The sequence below is a fragment of the Aptenodytes patagonicus genome, chromosome 2 (assembly GCF_965638725.1).
Source record: "Aptenodytes patagonicus chromosome 2, bAptPat1.pri.cur, whole genome shotgun sequence".
NCBI classification, from domain to species: Eukaryota; Metazoa; Chordata; class Aves; order Sphenisciformes; family Spheniscidae; genus Aptenodytes; species Aptenodytes patagonicus.
Genome location: NC_134950.1, coordinates 151,942,258 through 151,955,001, shown reverse-complemented (window position 1 = coordinate 151,955,001; position 12,744 = coordinate 151,942,258). Strand labels below are relative to the sequence as shown.

The window sequence follows — 12,744 nt, the reverse complement described above, 5'->3', positions numbered from 1 at the left end:
AGCCAAGAAAAAACAGTTGAAGAAGCACTACTAAGGAAATAGCAACTTCAGGCAGGAGACCGCAGAAGGTGCAGGCAGCTGCACTATTAGAGGACACATTTGCAAATGACTTAAATCTGATGTACTGCAAAACTAATAGTCACGTGGGCGTACATCTCAGTCACAGCAGAAGGAACTGGCCTACGAGCACTTTGTCTTAACACTGCTATTCTGCTTCCGGCACTCACCGGGACAGTGCCTTTTAAAAGAAAAAAAAAAGTCAACCTCACATTTAATATCTGGGATGAAGAATGTATTTGAAAGCAGCTGGTGGCATGACTTATAATGATAGTAAACTCTTGACTACAACTGATGCAGACCCTGAAGAAAGAACCTGGCCTGGCTGAGGGGAAATGACCATGCTCTAACAAATCTGAAAAGGCATACGTTTCTGGATTACCACCTCATTATGTATTCTTTGGTTTCCTTGCCATAGGCAAAAGAGGCTACTGATGCAAATGTAGTTTGCATCCTTCAAATGCCGTAAGATATTCCATAACTTAAGATTTTTGTTGACCTTCTTGCCAAAACTTTGCTTTCTACTAAACAACAGGAACTTATTTCTTTGTCTATATCATCTTGCATTCGTTTCAGTGGTATTTTTTCCAATGTCATTATAAACCAGCACACTATAAAAACTGAATTGTCTTCCTTCTGAGTTTGTATATAAAATTTGATCAAATGATTTGAGGCATATGTCCAATTTACTGTCTGCTTTTAGTAATTTTACATTGGGCTCATCTGTTTGTTAAACAAAAGTTGGCAATATTGTTAGCAATGCAAATGCGCAGATGGCAATCTGAATTTTCATTGCAACTGCTTTTTTATACTCCCTTTTAGTACATTTTGTCTATATCAAAAACATAAAAAATTCTCCCACCTTTATACAAGCATATCTAAGCACTTCAACAACAGAAGAGTGTACATTTTTTACAAGTTTTGCTAAATTTCTGTCAACACATTAATAAGAGAAATCTGGATGTGAAAACCTTACTTTTACTGTAACAGCATCTTACCAAAAATCTAACTAACCTTTTGGTAACTTTCACAGTTACAAAATAAACACAAGCTTAGAAGTATTACATATACAAGAAACACTTATGCTATCAAAGACTGTCAAGGCATTGATAAAAACAAAAACCCTCGGGAATGCTGATGGTCATGCTCTTATGCAAACAGGACAGAAAGCAGAATACATGCCAACCTGTGCTATATAATCTCATTACATGGGCAACATGACGTAGATCTTACTGTGAACCGATCTTAGTGCAAGTATCTCCAAACCACATTTTCAGAGAGGGGGATGCAGATACTCCTGAGCATACCTGGAATGAAGCAGCAGAAGCCAACAGGATTTGTTTGTCTGATCTCTGCCTCAGCTATAAGGTGGTGGCAGCTCACAGGTAGTGCTGGAACATGGGTGTAAGGAAGGCTGGCAGGCAGGCAGTAGCCCCACAGTTTGGAAAAACAGGGAAAAGGCAGCAATCCAGGGACTGAAGGTGAGTAGGGTTATTAGCTTGGGTGCAGCATAAAGGTATAGGGCCAGTTTGGTGTTGGCTAATTAATCCTTCTGGAGCACCAGGAACTTTAATGCAAGCACTTCAGTCTCTGTTCAGAAGTGAATCCCATGTTTTCAGATGTCCTGCACTGCACTCCTCAGAGTGTCTTCGATTAGCTGGATTTCCCCTTGTCTGGGTATCCTCCCTCTCCTTCCCTCCTTGACCAGATAAAGAAGAACTGAAAACGTTTTGTTTGGTTGCTATTTTGTTTTTCTGGGGGGTGTTGTTGTTTGTTTGTTTGTTTGTTTTTACTTAGGTAAGGCCACTGTATTTCTAGGTTCTCTGGTTAATATTGTCTTTTCTTCCCCATGAAAACTGTATCCAGATTTCTAGCTTCAGGAGTGCTGTAGCTCTATCCAGGCTGCTGTATATGAAGAAATCCTGGACATGTTGATTGCACATGTAAGGATCAGCTACATACCACATGTACCACAAGTTTTCCGGAAAACATCACATTCATAGCATGTGTAACAATGACATGATGTACCTGCTGGCAGTGTGGGAGAGACTCACCATACATGCACACAGCCACACACAGTAAGGCATGTCCATAAGCTGTCAGATTTACAGCATTACACAATATACACACACATAGCTTATCCAGGAAAAAAAAACCCAAACAAAATCAGTTTTTCCTGTACAATGGATACACAGAAATTCCAGGATTTATGGGACAGATCCACTGCTCATGAAATGCATCACTGCACCTCACAGGTGTAGTATCTCCAATACTTCTGCAGTAAGTATAGGACTTACTACTCCTATACTACACCCAATAACACACGTATTCTCCTGTAGGAAATCCTAATAAATATATAGTCCCTAACAGACTGATTCCAGGATAATACATGGAACTGAATGACGTAGCCAATCACATTATAAGCAGATTTACTATAATTTCCATAAAGCCAGCAAGTACACAAGTACTTAACAAAAGAGCAAGGTGACAGCTCCTCGTGTGTTCAGAGCTGACCTCAGCAAGGTACAGAGCACAGCCAATTTTCTCAAGTGCCACTCAACTTCAAAAAGGTTGAGAACCACTGATTTAGAAGATCATACATATTTATTTCAATCCTGCGTTCTACTTCTGCGCAGATTCATTTTGAATCACAGTTTCATGAGTATAGTTTAATCAAGTAGCACAATGGATCACAAGGCAAAAAAAATTCATGTTAGAAGTAACAACAGCAGGTAATGAGAGTTGAAGTTAACCAATACCTTTGAGAATAAGATTTTAAGAGGGCATAAATGCTGTGTCCTGATAACAGATGCATATAGAAGAGGTTATGAGGGAAGAAGGAAGAATGACAAATCCATAGTTGAACTCTCTCTTACCCCATAGCCCTCCAGAGAACACAGAAATAGCGCTGTCACCCTGGGCCACAGAGCCCCAGCTGCTAAAGAGACAGCAGTGCCTGACCTCAGAAGGGAGCTGAAAGAATTAATGTGCTTAAGTTTTTAAGGTGCTGAAATACTACAACATTAAGATCTAAATATGGAGGTCCTCGTTCCGTTCCATCTTGGGCAGAGATATGCACTGTGTAGGCTTTTTATTACAAGGAAACAAAAGTGGGAGGAAGAAGCTTTTACCAGCACTGTCTTTGCCTAATGTAGATCAGCACTAGCCTCTCTCCCTGCCTCCAGAACACACTCTGCTTCAGACACATCCTACTAAGATGGTGCTCCCACAATAGGATTACATCCTCAAGGAATACGGGAGCCTTGGTTTAGCTGAAAAAAAGTATACACTTTTTGATGTGGAAAAGGAGTAAATTTTATAAATCCACAGCTCTTTTTCCTCCATGTTGTATGAAGATTCAAAATACATCAACTTCCCTAATGATAGAGAGAAAAGATTAGGGAAAAGGAAAGAAGACAATGACAAGGGGGGAAAAAAAAGGATGTTGCATTTGCAATATCACCATATTTTTTTAGAAGTGGAAACTGACTATCTGAATCACAAACAAACAAGAAAAACCAGACAAGATAGGTGTAGAAATTACAGAGCTCAAATTAAAGTTATAATAATTCAAATGCTATGATTTATAAGCACATCGTTATGATCATTAGAGTGCCAGGGTTAGGCATTTACCTTAACCAGGGTATACACGGTTCAGGTACCCTAATGACCTTAACCATGCCCTGTAGTGAAACAGTAAAATTCTGATTACAGCTGAATTCAAATTATTGTATTCAAGAATAGCAAAAATATTTTTCTCAAGTGTCACTGGAAAGGCAAACGTTAAAAGGTCAGATAATAAATACTTAATTTAAATTATTAATTTTAAATATACATTGTAACAACTTATTAAGAGATTTCTTGAAAATTCTCTAAAAGATCACTCAGGACTCAAAAGAATAAATGGCCAAAGTTTGAGAAACACAAATGTTTTCTGTACTGTTTTTACTGCAAAAATAAATTAAAAGTTGACAATAAAATCATTACCAAAAGTTTCACAATACAAACTTTTTTTAAACAGTTACTTTGGAGATGCACATGAATTTCACCAAATTGAATATTTAGTTGCTTTAGTTGTCTGGGGTGCAATAGGAAAGTTCAGACATTGGTAGTGTTGTGAAAACAATCATCAGCAAAAATTGGACCAAAACTGTGGGCTTTTTTTTGTTTTTAGGACTGTAAGCTCTCTGGGGCAAGAACCACCTCTTTGTTGGCATCACATCAAGCTTAATAGCTGTGGTCCCCAACCAAGCCTCCTAGCCATGGCAAGAAAGATAACGGTTTATTTATTTCCTTAGTGCATAGGGAATGGTCCAGCCAGCTTTTCCTCCTGAAGAGAAGGTTCAGCAGAATAGAGAAAGCAACTGTCAGTGTTCAAAGAGCTGACAGAAACCACCGAGACTGCCCCCAAACCCCTAACCTAAGCAACCTCCCATGGAGGGGAGCTAGAGTAGAAAAGTGGTGGTGCAGCTTCACACCACTGTTTACTCTGGATTGTGCTTAATTTACACTAGTGAGATTGACACTTCATAAAAATGGTAAAGTATGTTTGGTTTTGCTTCTTCTACCACAACTGAATATAAACTGGTTTATATTAAATATATTTTTATTCACGTCTACGCTGTTTACTTCCCCCCTTCTGACTGAGGATCTAACACAACTTCCGTTCAGAAAAAATTCAGATTTTTCCTCCTCACAAAGGCCATTGGACTCCTTATGGACTTCATTTTCCAAATGTATTTGCAATTGCATGTTTAATTTCTGTGCAAAATTACTGTGATTGTGTGTGAGGTGCTTACCAAGCCATTTATGGCTGTGCATATCTCATTTTCATACATAATTGCATGTAAATTATGCATAAGAATTATGCATCTAATTACACACACATTTTTTAAAATCAACTCTGTCTGTGTTAAATCGCATGACTTCTTTCTCACACAAGGCATTTTTGACCCAGCTCTATTACGTAATTTCTGACTGAGAAAGAATATCATAACCAGAAGTTCGAAAAACCTCAATAAATATATTCCTTTTTATCTATTAAATGTATTAGTATTCTTCATTTGCCTTGTTATGCCATCAGAACAATCACATCCAATAAACGTCTTCCGATTTACCAAAAATTTCACTTTGTGATTTAATTATTTTCAAAAGCAATTGACTGTGGTATATAGTCACTCGTATTTTATTTAAAGACTAATATTACTTCCATTTTCTTCACTATACAAGGGAAATCAATGTCAGTATTTTTATTCTGAGTAAGGGAATCCAGCACAAGAGACTCTGATCTACAATTTGGGGCCCCTTTGTGCTATAATAAAAATATTTATGATATCAACAAACCACATTAATTTTTCATTTTAGGAACTGAACCCTCTATTCCTATTTTTTTAATGACAAGTACCTTATTAAAACATCAGCAAACCCCAAACTCAATAAACCTCACAGTCTGGAAGCAATAAAACCTTAAACTATCTGGGTTAGCAGGGACTGTAATACCTGACTCTCATTTAGAGATACACAGAGATTTTCTAATGTCTGTCATTGAACTCATCTGGCAGAGTTACAAAGCTCTCTGTTCTATAACTGTAGTATACCTGATTTAAAATATTATAGGAGCATTGGTAATGAACTATCTATCCATGATATCTGATCCTTTCAATTATAATATTATTTGCAACCTTTATAAAGAATTTCTGACACTTTCACCATTAGAAGAAAGGCTTTAAATTCAGCAATAGAAAGCCTTTTTGCCCCTTAAAGATCTCACGTAGCTTCGGCCAGTATAAGCTCATGAAAAAGACACTATCCCCCTCTCTCTTTTTTCTGATCCAAGAAGCAGTGCACGCAAAAATCAGTAACTCGGCACAAATGTTGAGAGTCTGGAATCCACACTGTTACAAAAGCAAAATAACAGGGAACATTCAGGAGTTGCCAGAGCAGCCTTCACGGAGGTGTAAGGGAAGGAAAGAAAAAGCCAAAGCAGGGTCCCCACAACTCGTCTGAACACAGAGACTGAGGAGACAGCGGCTCCTCTTCATCTTTGGAAGCACCAGCTGAGGAAGGACAAAAAAGCTGTGCCAAGTCAGTCTCTCTACTAACAGTACTCTGACTGTGAAACTTGACCCCATCTTTCACTTCTGGATAAGTCTTTTCTGGACAACTGTGAACTTATCTCAAATGGCAGCAATCTGTTTTGCCTTGCTAAAGGTTCAAGCTCTTATGATGATTCAGATTGGAGAAACTTACACTTTTATTTTTCTCTCTTAAAATTAAATCTCTAAGAAAGTACACATACACTACTACATTAAGATAAAATTACTGAGATTGCAAGTCAAAAGGTTTAAAGTTACTTGTGAAAGCTTATTTTTACCCCCTTGTGTGTATGACAGTCCAATTAGACAACATGCCACAGTCAGTGCACACGTTAAATTCACAGCAGGACAGAATTAAGTTTGCATGATCAGCCATAAACCTGCAATTCCCTTATATACACTTAAAATAAATAACTTCACGTTATACTAAAGTAAGTTAAAACATATACTTAAATAATTTGCATTTAATTTAGAAATATGCTACAAGGAAAATGTGCATGTAAAAGCACCAATACATTTGTCTGAAATTTACTCAAATGTAAAATAACCCTTACCACTTTTAATTCATAGAAAGTATAATTCATCTCAGTGCATATCACTGAATGTCATTGTTGGGCTACACACTCAAGAGAAATCATTGTACTTGTGCCACTATATAAACCACAGTTTTCTCTCCCAGGAGTCTCCATCCAGGAGGAAAAAGTTTCACCTGATCCCACAGAAATCTACCCTGGGAAGTTACAGATGACAACACACATGCTCTGAGTGAAATTCCAGCCTTCCACAGGTAAGATAAATAGTGATCATACCGCAAGGCTTTGAAGGTAGGAGAGTACAAACAGCCCAAAAGATTTTGCTATATCTATAAGGGGTAGAACTTCTACATAGTTACCATTATCCCAATTTAGAAGTGTTCTGTTTTCTGTCTGAAACTATTTTGGATACACTTAGGTTCTCATGCACTTTAGGATGCTGTGACATGAAATTTGTGTTAGATAGAGATGAATGCTCTATATTGGTCTCTGTCTTCAGTATAACCCCTGATAGGCAACAGAGTTTAAAAAAAACAACAAACAGGGAAATACACAACAAATTTTTTTGTGAAAGAAGAGCTGTACTGGGAACAAAATGCAGTTACAGCATCTGAGTCTATAGAGGGACTTTTCCATAGCCACATCTGCACAAATCTAAGAGACAAACCCAACAGCTGGCTGAGCGAAATATTTTGCACCTGCCAGTAGGGGTTGATTTAGGGTTCTGTCCATGCGTTGCGTATCAGTCATCTGATGTGATGTTAAAGTCACAGTGCAAACCCATTTCTGAATGACATCCAGCATCAGGCCTTGATTCAGCTTTTCTGCCAAGGGAGAAATTTACCATAAAACATTTTGCAGTTTTCAATGGAAGTCAATATGTAACTTGTAAGGAAAAGCTTGTGAGGTCTTGGGTAATGACTGTGTTGTCTTTTTTCTTTAGAAAGCACTGTTGTGGTTTAAGCCGGCAGGCAGCTAAACACCACACAGCTGTTCGCTCACCCTCCCCCACCACCCCCCGGTGGGATGGGGAGAGAATCGGAAAAAAAAAGTAAAATTCATGGGTTGAGATAAAGACAGTTTAATAGAACAGAAAAGGAAGAGAAAATAATACTAATAATAATGATAAAAGAATAGACAAAGCAAGTGATGCACAGTACAATTGCTCACCACCCACTGACCGATGCCCAGCCAGTCCCCGAGCAGCGGCCCCCCCGGCCAGCTTTCCCCAGTTTATGTACTGAGCATGATGTCACATGGTATGGAATGTCCCTGTGGCCAGTTTGGGTCAGCTGTCCTGGCTGTGCCCCCTCCCAGCTTCTTGTGCACCTCCAGCCTTCTCAGTCTGTAGAGCATGAGAAGCTGAAAAGTCCTTGACTAGTGTAAGCACCACTTAGCAACAACAAAAACCTCGGTGTGTTATCAACATTGTTCTCATCCTAAATCCAAAACACAGCTCTGTACCAGCTACTAGGAAGAAAATTAACTCTATCCCAGCCGAAACCAGGACAAGCACCCTTCACACTATGGATATACAGTAAAAGAAAGTCAAAACAGGAATCTGTTCATGGCATGAGTTAACTGTATTTGTATAGGGCTCAGCAGAATGGCCGCTAATGTAAAAAATAACAACACAGACCACAAAACCCAACAAAATCCCTTTATCTTGCAGCACAGTAGCTCAAAAATATAATTCTGTCACTAGGGGTCAGTATTAAAACATATTACCTTTACACAATACAGCTAGTGGCATTCTATTGTTGATTCCCTCCTTCAAAAACACAAACTTATGTCATAAAGAAGAACTATTAAACCATCAAAAAGACAAAACCTATACAATGGATTATGACTTATTTCTGTTTTTAAATGTAGCTCTAATGCACTAGAAATTTTTGTTTCTGTTCTCATAAATTAACACATACATTCATGCAAATGTATTAAGTTACATAATACCAACGCTTCAGTATTGATCCATTTATGTGAATTAGGTTCCATCTACAGTCTTGAAAGAGAAAAGCTGTGATTAAGTTTCCCATTTTCTAATGGGCAAGATTACAACCTAGTGATATTACTACCTAATGGTAATAATCATTACTTCCTAATGATAATAACAAAATTTGAAATGTAAGAAAACTGGACATTCTTTAAATTTATTCCTTGACAGCCATACCTGTCTTAAAAACAATAAAAATCTGTTGTGGATACTGTAAATCTCCATTTAAGAAGGTCAGAGATTCTCACTACTGGTGAGCGTTATCCACACGGAATAGACTGAGGATCTATTTTGGGTCATTAGATCAGTATATGAATTTCAGTTTGGAATAGATGCAACACCCTCTGAAGTCAAGGGAACAACTCGCTTTCTCCTCACTGGGCATTGCCCATAACCAATGAGTTCCCAAACTACCTTCCTACCCCCAACCTACTCCCAAATCTTGAAAATCTTGATACATATCAGAAAGCACACATTCAGATGCTGTGATAATGCCTGTAATTACCTATATGGACATAATTTTGCTAATGTAAATAGGCCCACTGATTCCTGTGAAGAATTCAAGAATTAGAAAATTAAATAACATCAAGCTTGCTGACTTGGCAATTTTTGGGATGACATTTTACTATCTTGAATCCAGATATAATACTTAGAAATATGTAACATGACACTAATTATAAACCCCAGGAGAAATATTCTGCCAGATCATAAGTCTGTCGTGTACCACAATTTCCTGCAGCCCTTAGTACAGCTGAACAAAAACCATCCCTTTCCTTCTTCCCCCAGACTAAACTCTAACTGAATGCTATAAATTTTGCCCTTAAAATAAACAATTTAAGACAAATATTATTGAGGCTGTTAATTAGTTTTCATGTCCAGTACAAAGCTCTAAATTTCAGAGCATATGTTTTTCTTCAGTGGTAACTCCATTAGGTTCCCAGAATTCGGACATTGCCAGATTTATGAAGACAGCTATTAGAAATGGCATTTGTGCTACGATGATACTGAAGAAAAGAACTGGTCAAATTAATGTCTGACTAACTGGCACACTTGAGATCTTATTTCTGTGTGTTACTTCTAACTAATATCATATTTATATTTAACACAATTAGCTTATCCTAAATACATGAAAAGCGAAAATAACTGATTATACTTTAATGTAAGGTTATGGAGCAGATCGTCTTGAGTGCCATCATGCGGTGCATACAGGACAACCAGGTGATTGGGCCCAGTCAGCATGGGTTTATGAAAGGCAGGTCCTGTTTGACTAACCTGATCTCCTTCTATGACAAGGTGACCCGCCTAGTGGGTGAGGGAAAGGCTGTGGATGTTGTCTACCTAGACTTTAGTAAAGCCTTTGACACCGTTTCCCACAGCATTCTCCTGGAGAAACTGGCTGCTCATGGCTTGGATGGGTGTGTGCTTTGCTGGGTAAAAAACTGGCTGGATGGCCGGGCCCAAAGAATTGTGGTGAATGGAGTTCAATCCAGTTGGCAGCCGGTCATGAGCGGTGTTCCCCAGGGCTCAGTATTGGGGCCAGTTCTGTTTAATATCTTTATCAGTGATCTGGTCGAGGGGATCAAGTGCACCCTCAGTAAGCTTGCAGATGAGACCAAGTTGGGCGGGAGTGTTGATATGCTTGAGGGTAGGAAGGCTCTACGTAGAGCGGAATCTGGACAGGCTGGATCGATGGGCCAAGGCCAATTGTATGAGATTCAACAAGGCCAAGTGCCGGGTCCTGCACTTGGGCCACAACAACCCCATGCAGCGCTACAGGCTTGGGGAAGAGTGGCTGGGAAGTTGCCCAGCAGAAAAGGACCTGGGGGTGTTGGTCGACAGCCGGCTGAACATGAGCCGGCAGTGTGCCCAGGTGGCCAAGAAGGCCAATGGCATCCTGGCCTGTATCAGAAATAGTGTGGCCAGCAGGAGTAGGGAAGTGATCGTGCCCCTGTACTCGGCACTGGTGAGGCCGCACCTCGAATACTGTGTTCAGTTTTGGGCCCCTCACTACAAGAAGGACGTTGAGGTGCTGGAGCGTGTCCAAAGAGCAACGAGGCTGGTGAAGGGTCTAGAGCACAAGCCTTATGAGGAGTGGCTGAGGGAACTGGGGTTGTTTAGCCTGGAGAAAAGGAGGCTGAGGGGAGACCTCATCGCTCTCTACAACTACCTGAAAGGAGGTTGTAGTGAGGTGGGTGTCGGTCTCTTCTCCCAAGTAACTAGCGATAGGACAAGAGGAAATGGCCTCAAGTTGTGCCAGGGGAGGTTTAGATTGGATATTAGGTAAAATTTCTTCACCGAAAGGGTTGTCAAGCATTGGAACAGGCTGCCCAGGAAAGTGGTTGAGTCACTGTCCCTGGAGGTATTTAAAAGACATGTAGATGTGGTGCTTAGAGACATTGTTTAGTGGTGGACTTGGCAGTGTTAGGTTAATGGTTGGACTTGATGATCTTAAAGGTCTTTTCCAGCCTAAACAGTTCTATCATTCTGTGATTCTAAATGGGAAAAAATAGGCAGAGGCTGAAGTAAGATGTTTGTCCTGTAGCTAGTTGTATAGCACAGAATAATTTATTTTTCTGTCCAATAGATGGCACTGCTGTTTCTTTGTTTGTGTGTAATTTTTCAATTTGTGCATAATAAAGTGACTGTGCCTACATTTCCCGATGCTTGGACACATCAAAAATAGACAGATTTCACAGATTCTTTAAAATGGCATTCTGCTGTCCAAATAACTGTATACAATTTTCAATAAAGCAAGTTAGTGTTCTGGATTAAAAAATGTGGATGCAAATACCCAGCTGAATATAATTCTCTTCTGTCCAGCAGCAGACCCACAGAAACAAATTCTGACACATATATCAAGGATGGCCTCAGAGCTATACACATAGTAAGATCCCAAAATAATTTCTTTACTGTATGTTAGAATAAGTACATGGGACTTTAAACTGCAGTATACTTTGCAATTTTATTTTTATTTAGCCTAATTATTAACAAGTTTACCAAGAATTTATCATCAATATACAGCAGCATTAAAATTCTGTCATTACTTTATGATAAAATTCCGATAAAAACATCACCTGGGGGTGTCAATCTGTAAACTAATGAGGCATTTGACCACCATACTTTTTTCTTTGTGCTACTGAAGCATGACACAACATCAGGTCTGCAGCAAAAGTTTAAATGCTGAAATATTTTAGAAGTTATTTATAGTAATTTTTATGTGTCCTGATAGAGATCATATTGAAAATCCATGTTTTCCAGTTAACCTGAAAACTCAAACTGTTGGTATGGGACTTGTTCTCTTCTGCTCTAGGTCCTTGGTTAAAGTACTACAGGGGCCAGAGTAATTCATTAATTTATTTATTTTTGCCAAATCATGGTTGCTTGGGGACTTGCATGAAATGAGAAGCTGGTCTCTGTCCCGTTCATCGTGAACAGGTGTTCTAATTACAAAACCTCCACCATATTTGACACCTTTATTAGCTGTCTCAGTTGAAAAACAAAGGACTGATTGGATAGGGGTATAGAACTAGCCTTTCATTGCTGTGGGGAAGCACCTAAAGGTCAAGGTTAATATACATTAGTGGGGGGTAGTATTGCCCATTGCCTATGCTGTTCTTGTGTTAGTAATCAATGGAAGACTTTATCCTTATGAGCTAGCTGTTGTGGGAGCCTTAGTTACACAATTTGTTTTAACTTGTATTTTTTTCCATATTATATGAAAAGCAGACATTTCTTGACCAAATATTCCTAACAAGAACAACAAATCTCCATCAAATATAGCAGTGTCTTGTACTCCGTTTACATTCTGTAATATATACTGTACAAAATGAAAGGGCAAGGTACACATCCTTCAATCAATATAATACATGCAAAAATGCTCATGAAATGAAATATGGCAGAACACATGTATATGAGTTCAACAAGATTGAATTTTTGGCTGGCCGGTAAAAAGTGAAAACATTTATAGTAAATAGTCTTCCCCTTTACTGTAGCTATTTTGTTCTTGCCACATAAGGTCTAGCTGCTACTAGTAGCTTTATGATTTAATATTCTTGGAGGGTTTATA

At 38.8% G+C, this 12,744-nt stretch overlaps 1 protein-coding gene across 5 annotated transcripts in view; it reads right to left on the bottom strand.

Annotated features, from left to right (window-relative positions):
• Positions 1-12,744, bottom strand: part of ARMC3 (armadillo repeat containing 3) — a 73,071-nt gene that overhangs the window by 20,545 nt on the left and 39,782 nt on the right. The window lies entirely within an intron of this gene.